The 16568-nt window shown below is 42.7% G+C and overlaps 1 protein-coding gene across 6 annotated transcripts in view; it reads left to right on the forward strand.

The window, feature by feature from the left end:
* Positions 1-798: 798 nt before the first annotated feature.
* G3BP2 (G3BP stress granule assembly factor 2) overlaps positions 799-16568 on the forward strand; it is a 41242-nt gene continuing 25472 nt past the window's right edge. For 3 of the 6 annotated variants that reach the window (XM_075565254.1, XM_075565245.1, XM_075565290.1), the window contains exon 1: positions 2417-2787. The gene's annotated coding sequence lies outside the window, so the exon portion shown is untranslated. Of the gene's footprint in view, positions 822-2414; positions 2788-16568 lie in introns of those variants that run through there. The other 3 variants (XM_075565263.1, XM_075565280.1, XM_075565271.1) reach the window with 3 other exon arrangements.

Consider the following 16568-nt stretch of genomic DNA (forward strand, 5'->3'; position numbering starts at 1 on the left):
GTAATCCTAGTTGTTACACATCTACGGTAGGATGTATCTGTTATTGTGTTATGAAAAGATATGTACTGTAATAATGTGTTGTTATGTTTTGCAGTGCTACCTGAAGGAAGGTTCCGCAAATTTAGATCCCAAGCGAGGCCGTTGGGGTTTCCACCAGGGGGAGAATGTAGCCATGTTCAAAAGTGGTGTACATATCTCTTTCTCATGCTGGCAGTAAACCTGGTAAGTATGCAGGATTGCCAGCAACAATCATGGAGGTTTGCCCTCAAACCCTGGTGAGGTGTCATATGTCCCAAAGGAAGTGACAACATGCTTTATGTCCACCCTTAGTGACACAGAGCCTGTCTGTTTTTCTGGAGGTGATATAAGACACAGCACTGCCTAAAGTTAGTAGGTCATTTCCTGTTGTTGTTCTTATTCTGTTGAGTGAGAGGCACATTGAGGTCTGCAACAGTGTTGCAGTGGTCTCATGCTAGCTGTGAGTCAGTGCAGCAGACAGAAAGAGCTGAGAGTCTGTGCAACACAGCAGCAGACAGAGACAAACTGGTGAATCTCTTTGAGGGAGAGGTGGAGAGCAACTCTATTAGAGGAGAAGGGACCTTCCTAATGGAGTGCAGCAAAGAGATGAGCAGCTGAGCTGCTAGCTGTGAGGGGCAGCTTGCCCATACCATCATGCAAATAAAGATGCCCTGGTTCACAACAACCCCCATGTGTGAGTGTGAAGTTACTCCACAGAGGAAGGCACCACAGAGGAGTTCCTCATCAGAGCCATCTTCCTGCGGACACAGAGATCCTGATGAGGTGGAGGTGCTGCACTGGATGTAAGTAGGACTCGCACACACTACCTCAGCTACCTGTCTTGATTGACATCCCCCAATACCATTAAGCGGGAGACTCAGGAGTCCTGTTGCCTACAGGTGCACCACCATACGCAGACATGTAACGGGGCTGGATAGACCACAGGGGCCAATGTAAGATTGGGTGGGTCAGACCAGACACGAACAGGCGTTACATATATTAGGGGTAATTTGTGGGGTTCCTTAGAGCTTGCTGGATAGCTGTGTGTCGATTATGTACTATCTTTATTGTGAGTGTAATACTTACCTGCATACTTTTATGCTCTGTTTATAAACAGTTTTACACTATGAGGCAATTTGCACTTATTTCTTTTTGTTTGTTACATGTTTCCCTGAAGACTGGAGATTCTTCTAGGAGCAGCTGCATGAGCCTTGAAGCAGTATTTAGCTACAACTTTGTTTAGTTTGGAACACTTGGCTAAAGGAATATTTCCTTGGGATATTTCCTTCAACACACTGAATAAGCTTAATATAACTTTCTTTCATATTGGATTATTTTGTGAATATTTGATTTATATTGATTTACATTGTAACTGCACAAGTTTATACAGATATTTATTACTTTGATATATAGATATATATCTATATATCAATCAATTTTTTAAATTTCAAAATTCAAATCAAGGCACTAAGGGGGGGCAACCCAGGCGGTCAAATACAGAAGTTGAGCCCCTCCGCCATGGGCCTGTCACAGATGTCTCTGTGCTCTCCCCGTTGGCCCTGACCGCAAGGAATCGGACCAAGTCTCTACAGGCATTTGTCTGAGGGACCCTTCACCGCAACCGCTGGACACTTAGCCGCCGGCCGTTTCACCAATAAGGTAAGTTAATATAAGGGGTTGTAGCAGTTAAAGTAGGGGGTTAAGCATATGGCTTTTAGTTCATGGGGTTAGTTAAGGTTTTTAGGGTAGTGGCTTATCTTGGCGGCAAAGCAGCCGGCGGAGAGATGTCAAGGCAGCGAGATGAGTGGCGACTAAACGCCGGCAGCAATTTGGCCGCAGCGAAACGGCTGCGACTAAATGTCCTAGACCGTGACCACAGGACCTGTAACACTATTGAGGAGACCTTCGTCCAGCAGTGGCTCGACAACGGGTGCTGCCTATAATGTCAAATAAGTACATTTGAAAGATAAAATGCTATTTTTGGGGCCAGATTTCCCAAATCTTACTGAATCTTATCCTTTGAAGTTGCCATCTCTAGAACACCACAAAAGTTGAAAAAGTTTTTTTTTACATTTCAATTTATTTTCATCATAAAAAAAAGTTATATATACATCTACACAGACACACAGGAGCTCAGTCAGTTGTCCTGGATGAGATGCACATGCTTAACAGCCCAGACACTTTGGCTGCACACATGCCATTGTATTCCATTGTTTGGTTTGTCGCATCTCAATAAAGTATATTTAATAAAAAAAAAAAAGGACTGTTGTTGCTATGTGGGGGAAAACGTCACGGGCACCGAAAGCTGACCGTGCCACCGACGTCACAGGCGCGGCCTCGCTTCTCTGATTGGCTGCCTGGGCGAACAACACAAAAAGAGGAAAAAAAAAAAAAAAAAGAATCTCGCGCGGCCTGGGAGCGCGAGATGTGCCACACTCTACAGACACAGAGACAGCCGCGTCGCGTCTTGCTCCGTCTTTCCCCTCCTCACAGATAACCCGCGAACGCGTTGACGTCAGAGCGGGGACAGAGTGCCAGCGTCGGCCGTTACCGGGCGGTTGTGAGCAGCGCGAGGAGGAGGGGGGACTCGCGGCCCCCGCGCACCGACCGAGTACGGCGGCGTCACCGACGTGACGTCACAAGCACGACGCCATAATACCGCCCAGCCACTGCTTGCACCCTGAGGGGGGAGGTTATAACGTGTTATATATCACACGGGGCCGGGGCGCCTCTGTGACTGCGGCGGCCGCCTGCCCGGGTCTGTCTGAGGTGAGTGCGTCACCAGGGCCTGGAGCGTACACTATGTGTGGATATATAAACCATGACATACACTTGTATGTATACATCACCCTCACATAGAACATGGCTGTGTGCCTCTATCTACACATTGATATGCTCATATGTAATATCTGTACGTGGATACAAACACAAGTCTATGTATATGGGGGAGTCTGTTTATTTTTATATCTGCGAGCAGTGCTGTGTTTGTAGAGAGAAAATGCTGGGGTCCGAAGTAATGAAGTAAATAAACTAAAATCAATATTTATGACGTGATAGGAAAGGACATTTACTTCTCTCTCCCAAGTTTATATTTCATCCCCATTACTAATAATCTCAATCACAGTATGTGGTCACTTTTTATTCCCATTTGTCGTGTCTCCTGCCCCCCCTCCCCCCCCCCGCCTTAGCGGTGTTTTTCATATACATGCTCTGCGTATATGTAGCCCAGGCTGACTGATTGGCTGAAGGTTTGAGCTGTGACCAGCAGTCTGCGGGCAGTGGGACCCTCATCTGTGTTTCATCCAACTAGAGCAGGATTCCAGTCATAAAGTACACGGGACCCCCGCAACGTCAGCGGGATGTATATCTATGTATGGCTTTGTAACACTTTACTCTTCTCACCCCCTGACCTGCAGTTCTTGACTGCTATTGTGTCTAGGACCCCATAATGCCGCAGTACTGTTTATATAGTGTTTACGTTCTGTGTGTAAATAGATGTGTGTGATATTTTTTTTAAAAATTTTATTTGGACTAATTTGTCATAGGACAAGCTTTCGCGAGTTCTCACCTCTTCTTCAGGTCTACAATACTGGTTGACAAAGCAATCTATGGCTAAAACAGAGGTTAGGAAAGCAGCAAAAGAAACAGATATGTAGATAAGGTAGGGTGAGAAAGTGATGTTTACAGACATTGGAAGGGTAATAAACGGTGAAAAGGAACAGCATGGAGGGGGAAGGGGATGCTGTGGATAAGAACATTGGCAGAGAGGCAGGCAGGATCATTACAAACAATTGTGATAGTGTGTAAGAAACCCCATATCATACATTAAGTCCTCTTGTTTTGGTGTCAGTCTTATCATTCTGAGCTTAAATGTTTTCCGTTCTTGGTGCGTTTAAACATTCCATTGAGGATTTTGATTTTTAAATCATTTATGGAATGATCTGGTTGTGAGCAAACTTCTTTTTTTTTTTTTTTGTGCTTGCCCCCCCCCCCCCCCCCTGCCATAACGCCGCGGGGGTCATGTGACGTCACGTGACCCGCAGCGTCATTTGACACGTGCTGTCATGTCACATGACCCCGCAGCGTCATTTGATGCCGCATTGCCATGGACAGGAGTAACGCCGGCAGAGTCGAGGTAAGTTTTAGAGTTGCAGAGGCCTCGCGCGATCCGGCATTTAATTTAAATGCCTTGGAAGAGTGTGGAGCCTCTGCAATCGCCCCCAGCCCCCCCCCCCCCCCCCCGAGAAATCCAGCACCTCCCGCTTTGGGTACCGCTGTTGTATATTGTCTGTGCATATTCATTCTGCGTGACGTTTTTGGCTGGTTTCCCCAATGTATTATCCTTGGTCACATTTGTTACATTGAATCATAAATACTACATTCCTGGATGTACAGTAGTATGATCCTTTAACATTTAGTGTTCCATGGTTGTGACTGGCTGTGGGATCTTGGCATATGTTTGCAGCGTTTGCAACATTTGTTGCACGGTTTTGTGCCATTATCGGTGTCTTTAAGTTCGTTATTAAGTTTTCTGTTGACTAATTTCTGTTTGAGGTTTGGTGGTTGCCGGAACGCAAGAATGGGAGGTTTGGTAAAGATTTATTTTAATGTCACATTCTCTGCCAGCATGGGTTGCAGATATTTTGATTATTTTTCTTATTCTCTCTAGTGTAGGGTTGTATGTGGCCACTAATGGTATGCGTGTGGTAGATTCTTTGTCTGTATTGTAGCAGGTGTTCTCGTGGGGCTTTTAGTGCAGATGTAATAGTTCATATAATACTTTAGTTTATAATGCAATATCGCAACTGGACTAACACGGCTATTTCTGTTTTTTTTATAGACACGCATACACATTTCCCCTAGCAAGCACTCTGATATCAAAAAAGTATACAGCAGATGTATGTGTCCAAAATAATACAAAATAATACAAAATAATTTTAATCAAACACATCTAACATAAAAACTAAAATGACACACACATGGAACCAGACCAAAATACCTCCAAAGTACAATATAAATACGCGGACAATTACAAAAAGGTACTGCAAAAAGCAGCTAGCTAGAAAATTGCACCTAAATTAAAGATAACATTGGGGACAAAGTACCCAATGGAATCACGACCGGACGGTCATATACACAAATAGTTTAAAAAAAAAAAAAAAAAAAAAAGTGCACAAATCACAGGTAGTGCAACTACTGGCTGACCATATATAAATGTAGTACAGGCAGTAAAAAAAACATGTGCATAAATGAACAACATGGTGAAAACAAAAAGACGAATGTCTAAATATAAGTATACCCTATAGCAGGGGAGCGCAAACTTTTCCAGCTGCGCTTCCCTGCCTCGGTGCTGGCGCCCCCTTCCCTACCATAGAGCTGCGTCAACTGACGCTCACGTGACCCACTGTCATTTGACGCATGTGACGTCACATGGCATGATGCCGCGTTGCCATGGCGATGCGTCAGAGCATCTAAATCAAGGTGAGTATACCGTTGCAGAGGCCTCACGCGATCCTTCGGCATCTAATTAAAATGCCTCAGGGCCTCTGCAACCACTGTGCCCCCCCCCCCCCCAGCAAAATCTCCCGCCCCTCAGTTTGCGCACTGCTGCCCTACAGGTCTATGAGTTGCAACCACATGAGTTCAAGGAGCATGTGAATGGGGGCTCACAGGGAAATGAGTATACAGATCACTTGATGTAAAACCCCAAGATGGGGAAATGGGATGTAGTGTCCTGTATAAAATGTCAATATATAACCATGATGGCTATATAGGTAGAACAATACTCAGCCAAAGGAGCATTGGGTATCCCTGGTGCAGGTGAAATCACTTCCTTGATAGGGTGTTAGGGCTGGTCCAGCACAGAAATACGTCCTTAGAAGTAAAGAATGTCCATATTCAATAGAGGTCCCCGTCTGACCCTCTCAACCCGCGTTTCGCCCCGCTGGGCTAATTTCCAGAGTGGTACCTGGTATTTTATTTATTTCACTGAATATTGGCTCTATAACCTTCCTCTACCTCATTTGGCCAACAATGATTTTCTCCTGGATTAGAATTTTCAGAGTGTGCTGGTAAGAGTTAAGATGGCATATTAATTAGGACAACAATTAGGTTGGTATATTCGGGTTAAGGTAACAGGTTAACTCTGACCAGGCCTTTTCTAACAGTCCTAATCACCCAGATGGAGTCTGGTTGATTGCCTGTGCAATTAACCAGCACGCTGCTGGATTTAGAGGCAGTTTGTCTGTAAGTTCCTGTTACAGTGATATTCCAAATAAGTAAATATGGGAAGATAAGTAAATATGGGAAGGATGTTGATCCTGTGAGTAATTTGATCAAAATACTGTAAATACAAATATAGGATGAGGTATCTGTTGTCTATATTAAGCATAAGTTAAACATGAGGGACATGGTTTTTTTTCCCCAACCTCATATACTATGTAACTATATAACCCTAAGATCTATACTGCAAAAAAAATAAATTGTTTATTTTTATCATTATTGTTCCCTGTGCTGCTTCTGTACAATGAAGTATCTTACCCGTTAGGTTTCTCAGTTGCAGCTTTTAGTTTTATTTATTTATACAAATACTCTCTATGTGTAATTCATTTTCTCTTCTTCTCCCCCACCCCCTGTAATTTGCAGTCAACATGTTCCAAACTTGAGGTGCAGATGTACTGTAGGCCAACTGGCAGTTCCTCCTCAAGCCAATTGAAACCACAAGGTGTTTTTTTTTTTTTTTAAGCAGTGCTAGTGTAAGTTTAATTTCCATTACCCCAAAGATTACCTTTCCTGTGATCTGACATGACTTTGTTATTGTATTCATAAACAATCCCCTCCAAAATAACAAAGCATACTACACCAAATTGGAAAGCTTATGTACTGACAGCAGTGCAGTTCCTAACTGCAATAAACATACGGACAAAACAATTTGGGCAGCTGTAACCTATAGGCATGTACATAAAAGAGCGAAAAAAATGACATTTTCTGTAGCTTCAAGGTGATTCGTTAGACGTGTTGTACTCTGTTTTGTCCCTCTGTCTTTTTTATGAAGATTGATAAAAGGCTTTGAAGCCCCAAAATATAACTGGTGTCTACAACATGGAAATAAAAAAAATATTCTCCAGCACTCCAAACAAACTACTAAAATGAGGATGAAGTGATAAAGAAAATTGTACGCTTCAATGTGAATATGCACACAATGGGTCATGTAAATATAGAAAAATGTGACCAAAGAAGAAATAGGGAACTTATCTCTACAATTTGCAGTTTTGTGGGGAGCCCCTGTCTACATTATGTCAAAGGAATCAATTTTCCCTTTTAGTATTTTTTTGGATGGTCACATTTACATGACCCATTATGTGTATATTCATATTGATGAGTACAATTGTGTTTATCACATTATCCTCATTTTACCAGATTGTTTTATTGAGTGCTGGAGAATAATTTTTTTTGATTTTCTTTGTGGTTAAGGACCCAGGGGGCCTTCTCTCCAAGCACCGACTTCAATTTTATTAGTCATATTTTGTTCTCCTATAGTAATTTCTCATTAGTGTTGAGTAAACTAATATTGTTGTCTACACCCTCTAAATTAACCACTTTAAAGCTACAGGGAATGGAAGATCCTTATTTTATTTTTTTTACGTCGGTCATGCAGCTTCCCATATATTGGGTTCTGCTCCCCTCCTTCCCCCCCATATATTGCTGGTATGTTACGCTCCCCTTTTTTTATGATTCTTCCCTAAAATGGTGGTCTTACACAGTGAGAATACCTTTATTTTATTCCTCATTTTCTGGTTCTCTCTACCTCATCTGCACTGATCCACAATAGAGACTGTGATCTGTGATAGGCAGAGCCATAGCTTTTGTTTGGCCTCGTCCAACCAGGGGATTTATGTAAACACTGTCTACCTTAGGTCAGAGTTTCAGTGGAAGCTTTTCTTGCTCACTGTTAATGTTGCAGACATTTTTATTGAACACGTTCAGTGTTTTTCTATTTCTTTGTTTACAGTATTTCTTTGTTTACAGTGTAATGGATTTAATTACTTAATGGTTTTGTTTAGTGACAAACCTGCCAACTATGATAACCTTCAGTACAGCACATTACAATGGTCCATTGCAAGTAATACACTGCTAAATAGGCATATGTGTGTTTTTTGTTCAAAGTTTGCTCCATGATTGTCAGGAAGAGATGGATGGCTTGAGGGATTTGAAAAGCCACACTCTTCCAATCATGTGGATCAATTTCAGTCATTAGAAACAGGCCACAGAGGTTCCTATCTTAGATTCAGTGGGTCCCTCAAGTAAAGGCCTTGTAGTTACAGCACAGGCTTCAGAAGTGTTGAACCCGGTTTCCTGACTATTGAACTAAACAAATCTTGTGTTGCTTAGTCAATTTAGCCAACTGAGTGTTTTGGGGCAAATCAGATTATCTTCCTGTGCCTTTAAGTACATGTTTAAAGAAATATTGTGATTTTGCTCTATTGGGGCAAAAAAATAAAAATAAAGTTCCCATAAAGAGTGCCACAAAATAATATAAAGAATTGACTACTTCAGTGCCACAGGGGCTTGCAACTCATGGGTTACTGGGTTTTGCAGCTGAGGTGTATGCATTGCACTTCTTTTCTCTACCACCCCCCTACCAGTCCTGCTCTCTTGAGGCTGCTTGTGTTTATATCTCCTCATAGAAACCCCAACGCACAACATGTCGGACCTGCATATATTTAAACACCTCCGCCCGATGTAAACCATATTTTCTCAGCAGTTCCTCAAATGACATCAACTTATCTTTTTCTAATCTCCCATCTCTAGAACCCCTCTGTCTCCAAGTTTCAAGGCCCTGGAAACCTGACAAAATCCCTGGATTACCGAACAGGGGTGTAAATCCTAGATGGAGTTGACATGACCTTATATTTGTTTTTTGCCAACTCCAAATTTTCAGAGTAAACCCGAGTTTTACTGCCAGCTCAAGCTGTCTCCCAAGCCCAGTCCTGGAGCTCGACCATAGCAAACTAGACGGGCCAATTGGGTATTTAAGTCCGCTTTCCAGATCCACCCAAGCATGGTCCCACCCAATGAGTGGCTATATAGTATTTTAGAATATTTGGAAATGCTAACCCCCCCCCCCCCCCCCCCCACACACACCTTCTTTAGACTCCAGCATAATTGACCTGGCTAAGTTCGGTTGTTTGTTTCCTAATAAATTGCATAACTCGTTTTTTGGATTTCATTTATATTTGTATGTGGGACAGATATTGGTAATATTTAGAAGTAATATATTAGTCTGGGGAGGATTTTCATCTTAACTGCGGTTATACGACCAATCCAGGAGATATAGTGAGATTTCCAGACCTGTAGATCCTTTCTAATCTTAGAAAGAGTTCGGGATAGTTATATTTATACAGTATAATGAGTTGTAGTCCTTAGTAAGGTATATCCCCAAATACTTGATGTTTTTTTCCCCCCCCCACCTATAGTCAAAATGTCGTTTTTAAGAACCTCAACCTCCTTTTCAGTTAATATTAAATTTGGCGCTTCCGATGTGAAAGCGGGTAAAAAAATACAGTGATTAGGGTTCAGAATTCAGTATAACAAGCGAGTCTTTATTTTTGCATATGAGTGTACACAAGGAGAAAAGCTTTGTCAAAAGCTCTCTGGCAATATAGCAAATAGCATACATTTTTATACACTGCTGAGATACATGCCCCTCAATGGGCTGGCTTATTAGGCTAAGGCCCCGCTCCCTCCGTCAGCGCGCCCGCACTGCAGACAGGCGGGGCGCTGACAGACACAGACCGCGATATGCGGTCTGTAGGGAGCGGGAGGTGGGCGGGAGTGGGAGGTTTGAGCGGGATGGGGGGCGTGGCTTAAGCGGAGGGACCCGCTACTCCCCCCCCTCCCTCCACGGGCTCAAGCTGGCACTCATACACACACGCAGACACACACACACTCAGGCACACACACACAGACAGAGGCAGGCACTCACGCACTCAGACACACACATACACACACACACAGGCACTCTCTCGCACGCACGCAGGCAGGCACTAATACACACACACACACACACACACGCAGGCACTCACGCAGGCACTCACGCACTCAGGCACACACATACACAAACACAGATAGGCACTCAGACACACAGACAGGCACTCACGCTGCTTTCCCCCCACACTCCTCCCCGCTCCCCGAAGCCTCTCCTCCCGAAGCCTCCCCTCCTCATTGGCTCACAGCCACACCATGTGACGCGTCAACGCTAGGGATCACCATTCTCTTGTATCCCGTAGCGGCTGACGCGTCACAGCGTGTAGTGAGCTGTGCAGCCATAGGGGACCGGGACCGGCTCGGGAGGATTCCCCTGCTGGTGGGGAACTCGCGTGTGGCCGCCCGTGCCGCCGGGCGCACCGGGTCCCAGGCCTTAGGTACAGATGCTTAACCAAAATTACAATGAAAAACTTATGCCCTTTAATTTCTAATACCTTTATACATGATGACCGCTACCCTATATATTTTGACTCGCCGTTGGGGGTAGTATTTCCTGGCAAACCAATTATCACATTCCTTAGTTAGGGTTGCTAATTAAAAGCAAGGAAAGCGAGAAGCAATATCTTATTTTTTTTTAATTTCAATTATCTTGGAAAATATTGATGAACACATTTTCTAAAATGGGAGTTTTGCATAGAAATAGTTCTTATCTCAACTGGCTGTTGCATTCCTACCCCTACTTACAGAGGCCGGTTTCAGAGAGAGAAAAACCTTGGGAGATTTGTTGGCTACAGAAATTTGAATCACTAAAGGCAAAAACTCGCATATCCTTCTTTCAGAATACATAACAACAAAATGGATGACAGAGACAAACAAAATGGTTGCATAGATCCTAGTGCACCCCTCTAAATGGGCCATATATCACACTTTCACATCGCTCCCTCCCTCCCCCCATTTACTTTATACCCAGATAATTCCCCAAACCTCTGGAGAATGGATTGTAAATTCAGGAGAGATGTCAATGGGTTAGATATAGTAAGGATAGTATCTGCAAATCTTTATAATTTGTAACACATCTTTTATATTAATCCCTTGTATATTTGGAGAAGCTCTGATTGTAGCCGCAAGGAGTTCGATGTCAATGCAAAAAGAGAGGAGGCACCCCAAACTAGTCCCATTCTTAATTGTTATCCGATTCCTCTTCTCCCCCTTGGAATCTTCAGAATGGCTATTGGCGTCTGATATAGGACCCGGACCCCTTGTAAACCCCCCCCACCCCCGAAAACCCAAATGTCTCCAACGTCTTATCTAGAAAATCCCTTTTTATCCTATCATATGCCAAGTTCCCAAACACAAGTCGGCGTGTATATGGCACAAAACTCTCAGAAGAGCTATTTATTTTATTCCCAAATAAAATTGGAAATATTATCTTAATCTTATTTCAGTTATTTTTTACAGTAGATAAGAAAATGATCCATTGTCAAATTCTGTGTTTCTATAAGAGACAAATACTTCAGTGTAGCGAGATACAGCAGACATACTTTTACTCCAATACAGACATATACACACATTCCCACTATTACAAACACCGGCATACTGTACATAGATATACACACACACACATACACACACGTGCACATACACACACGTGCATACACACACACACACACGTGCATACATACACACACACACACGTGCACACACACACACGTGCACACACCCCCTCGTAGACAGTAGGCATATACTTCCCTGAATTCCAAGGGAGGAGGAACTGAGATCTACAGCCACTCTTCCCCTCGCACCTCTGCCCCCCTTCCTTCTCTCTCACCCTTTGCTGACTTTGTGCATGCAACTGCTCTTACCAGCACAGGGACTGCAGGGAGAGGTGTACAGTCAACTTTTAACTGCAACTACCACACTGAGTTGGAGGGACAAAAATGCTTTTGGGAGATGAAACTACAGAATGGATTTGCATAAATGGGGAGGCATTTAAAAAAAGTATTTCCTGTTACCATGGCAGTGGGCACATTTGGGTTAACTTTGTCCTTGTATTGAGTAGGACAGGAAGTTGATCCTGTAGGTACTATAAAAAGCCCATCCCACTATCTGCAGTTCTTTCTTTCCAGACCTTCAGCTACAGGTAGTTTTTTTTGCATCATGGTCAGCTGGAGGAAGGTATGAATATATTGCATTTTAGGGTTGAATCTGCTGCAAACAAAGAGTCGCTAACCAAATTAACAGGATGAGTCCTTAGTTTTAAGAGTGATGGAAAGAGAGTGCTTATGTTAGATTTAATTATTATTATTTTTTTTGTCACCACAGTTCCCCTGAGGGGACAGCCAGAGGAAAAAAAAACTTAAGTGGCAATGTAGGTTCTGCATCAGAAAAAGAAAGCTGCAAAAAAAGATTATGTATGCATGTCTTTATTTATATAGCAAAATACAGGATTAATGCTGCACACCATGGAATGATAACTATAACTGATACTTGCTGTTATCGGTGCTCCTGATCCAGGGGAGTCCCTGTCAATGGAAAAAGTCCAAAGTCAGCAAAAAACGGAAGGTTCAGGGCTCTACGGATTTCCAATAAACTTATTATATCAAATACACAACGTTTCAACCATCAAAATGTGGTCTTTCTCAAGTGAAGATAGCATACACAAAATGTCCACAATTTATAGCCCCCAACCCAGGTGAAATTACTTAAAATCATCCGGTTACTCTCCAGTGAATGTCTCAGTCCAGGATGCACAGCGCTTGCGCGCGCACACATCCAGATCTCCGTCGCCTTCGAATGACGTCATCTGTGGGCGGTCCTGCCTTCAAGTAATTCCTGAAGACTCTACATCTGGGGATCTTGGTATCCCTTCAAATGCGCATGCGCGAGCGCTCATCATGGTCCGTCATCCTTCCCGATGACGTCATCATGTAATAACGTGATCTCCGATTGGCCCATCTGGGGATCTTGTTGGCAAGACTAACAGGATGCTAAAAACACGCTTCATAGAGCACCGTAGTAAAATCAATGCCAAGAAGGAGGATACGGCATTGATTAGACATTGCACTGATTTCCACCACACAGTGTCTTCATTGAAATTGATGGGCATAGATCAGGTTCTAAAAACATTTTCTGGTTCAGATACAGATACTGCCCTATTGCAAAGGGAAGCGTTTTGGACATTTACGCTTGATACCGTATACCCAAGGGGCCTCAATGATTACATCTCCCTTAATAGCTTCCTTAATGTAAGATGAAGAGAGGTCAAGCCTTTCTCTTCTAATCCTGGATGGTTGGGACTATGTAGGGATTTCCCTATTTAGTGATATTTATTACACTTATAATGTATTTCCTGGATTGTGATGCTGCTGTTGGTGTTGACCTTCATCCCATGATGTTTCTTGGCTCTGACATTTAATTATGAATTTGATTTGGCCTTTTTCCCGCACTTTTATCCACACTCCCTTTGTGTGTACTACTGGTGTGAGTATGTGGGCATAACTGTTTTTAAATACCGACTCTCGTGTTTTTTTTCTCTCTCCACCATGTCATACTATATGCCCACGGCCCTATCCCTACAGATTTCACGGATGGGACAAGAAGGGACCTTAATCTCATGTACTGATAACGCATTTATTTTTGCACACATCCCTATGACGACGGATGCAGGAGATTATTTCTGCGACATTGTGGGACAGAAGGGTCTATTAGGGACCACGCCAATGCAAGATGATGTCATCTGGAAGGATGCGGGACCGTGATGAGCGCTCGCGCATGCGCGATGATGGGATACCAAGATCCCCAGATGGGCCAATCGGAGATTACGTGATGACGTCATCGGGAAGGACGACGGACCATGATGAGCGCTCACGCATGCGCATATGGAGGGATACCAAGATCCCCAGATTTAGAGTCTTCAGGAATTACTGGAAGGCAGGACCGCCCACAAAGGACGTCATTCGAAGGTGACGGAGATCCGGATGTGTGTGCGCAAGCGCTGTGCACCCTGGACTGAGACATTCACTGGGGAGTAACCGGGTGATTTTTAAGTAATTTCACCTGGGTTGGAGGCTATATATTGTGGACATTTTGTGTATGCTATCTTCACTTGAGAGAGACCACATTTTGATGGTTGAAACGTTGTGTATTTGATATAATACATTTTTTGGAAATCCGTAGTGCCCTGAACCTTCCGTTTTTTATTTATATAGCGCCATTAATGTACATAGCGCTTCACAGTTCTAAAACACTTGACAATCATATAAATAACAGATAACTACAAATAACACATCATGGGAATAAGTGCATCAGACAAGGTAACATCGTGGAAGAGGAGTACTTTCTCAGAAGAACTTCCAATCTAATAGATTATGTTCTGCTTGTTAAACCTGCGTTGGAAATGAAACAAACCTTGTGCAGACTGCCTACCAGCAGCAGCAAGGGACCCGCACGAGCAGGTAACCAATTTCCTATCATGGATGAAGGATTGAGTAACTGTGTGGGTTTGCAGTACAGTGAGTGAGTAAACAGACACCGAAAAAAGTCAAGATTCTAACAGAGGCATCTAATTTCAATCTGGATTTAGCTGGTCCTCTAAAGGTGATGGGAAAGGCTCTGATAGAAACTTACTGCCACCAAGGAAGTTCAGCAAAACGTATCCCTATTCACAAAGCTAAAATTCTGGGACGTGCCTCCAAAGAACAATACAGCAATTTCTAGAATTGCGAGAGAACTAAAACGCTATCAATTTTTTTTTTTTTTTTTTACTCCATTCAAGGACGCAACGGATGGCGTTTTTAAAGAAGTCTTGGCAGCAGGGGCGGCTGCAAACCTACCTGCTGTATCAACATCATTATCAAGAGCCATGCACATATAAATCTTAAATATTTTGGAAGCATTAGAACAAGTAGTCAAGTGAACTTCAATCCTAAGGGCTCTATCAGATAAATCTGTCAGATCTATATTGCCAAAGCATTAATGGATTGGGTGAAGTTGGCAGCAATATCAATGGTTCTTTCAGTGGTGGCTTAGACACTGGGTGCTGCACTCCGCTTCAAATAACCATTTCTGCACATTATCCTTTGTGGGGAAAAATTGGGTACAATTTATATCAATGCCTCGTGAGGTAAATGTGCTTTTTTTTTTTTTAAACCTCTGGAAAGAATTGTGCATGCAATGTATTGTATATAATGTATACCCTGTTCATTTATGTAACTGTATTTGTAACCATGTATTTGTCATATTAACTATGTCCAGGACATACTTGAAAACGAGAGGTAAGTCTCAATGTATTACTTCCTGGTAAAACATTTTTTATAAATAAATAAATAATCAAGGAGATTATCCCTTGTCTCCTAATTTGGGAAGGAGACATTATGGCGATGCGAGGTCATATAGTCCGGATGACTATTTTCTCACAGACAACATCTGGGAGAGAACAAAGCAACTTTTCCTACAGCCCCAGAGGGGAGGCTGCATTCACCAGAGGAAAGTTTGCTTGAAAAGTCAAGCCATCTCCAGTTGGAGGAAGATAGAGTTCAAGCAGCCCTGAACTGGATTAACCAGTAGAAGATGGTTGGGTCTTAAAAATTATTTCCTACAGAGACCACCTTGAATTCAAAAAGTTCCCAGGAAAATACATATTCATTACATCAAGATGTCTTCAGATAAGAGAAGAAGCCAAGGAAAGGAGTCATTTTAAGAGGCCTACTGCAAGAAAATGTTATAAGAAAGGAATCTCGCCTGTGGGCTCGGTAGTTCCAGACCTAAAGGAACTGAATGCCTACCTACAAGTGAAAAGGTTAAACGATCTCGCAGACCACCATCATCCTGGCAGTAACACCTTAAGAATGGCGATGATCAATAGACCTCAAGGTCGCCTATTTGACCAGTCCAATAGTAAGAAAACAGAGGTTTCTTGTTTGCAGTAAATCACAAGCATTACCAGTACAGATCTCTTCCATTTTGGTTTAGTGACTTCGCCATGGACTTGGATCAAGATGCTAGTGTACCTAAGTGCAGAATTCAGGCAGATGAGCATAGTCCAGATAAGGGTATATTTCTATCTGCTGAGGACATTACAGAACAGATATTGGCTGTTAAAAAAACATATGTAGTCCTTTATTCAACACCAAGACTATTATGAACAAAAACGGCTACCTAATACAAACTCTCACAAACGGCGCACGTGACTTGTATATGTGACAAGGGTTAATGCACACTAGCTGATCCAATCTTCACCTGTGAAATGTACCTCAAATGAATATCTCTCAATCTGTCACAATATATTTTGAACCTGTCACCCCCAAAGTTACCAAAAATGTAATTTGCCGTCTCTTTGGTCCCTGTTTACTAAAGACAATATATACACTTAACATACAAACATCTGTTTTTAGCAAATGTGCCTGTAAATTTTAAATTACTCTCCAAAATGTGCATATTTAATCAGAGCCCAAAGATGTATACTTATTAAAGTTTAGGTTTAATATACAAAAGTAGTACAGTGCTGAGTTTACAGAAAAAGATTACAAGAAGAGTAGGGGAGTGGCAGGCTCTATCTTGCAAGG

This window comes from Ascaphus truei, chromosome 1, assembly GCF_040206685.1.
Source record: "Ascaphus truei isolate aAscTru1 chromosome 1, aAscTru1.hap1, whole genome shotgun sequence".
NCBI classification, from domain to species: Eukaryota; Metazoa; Chordata; class Amphibia; order Anura; family Ascaphidae; genus Ascaphus; species Ascaphus truei.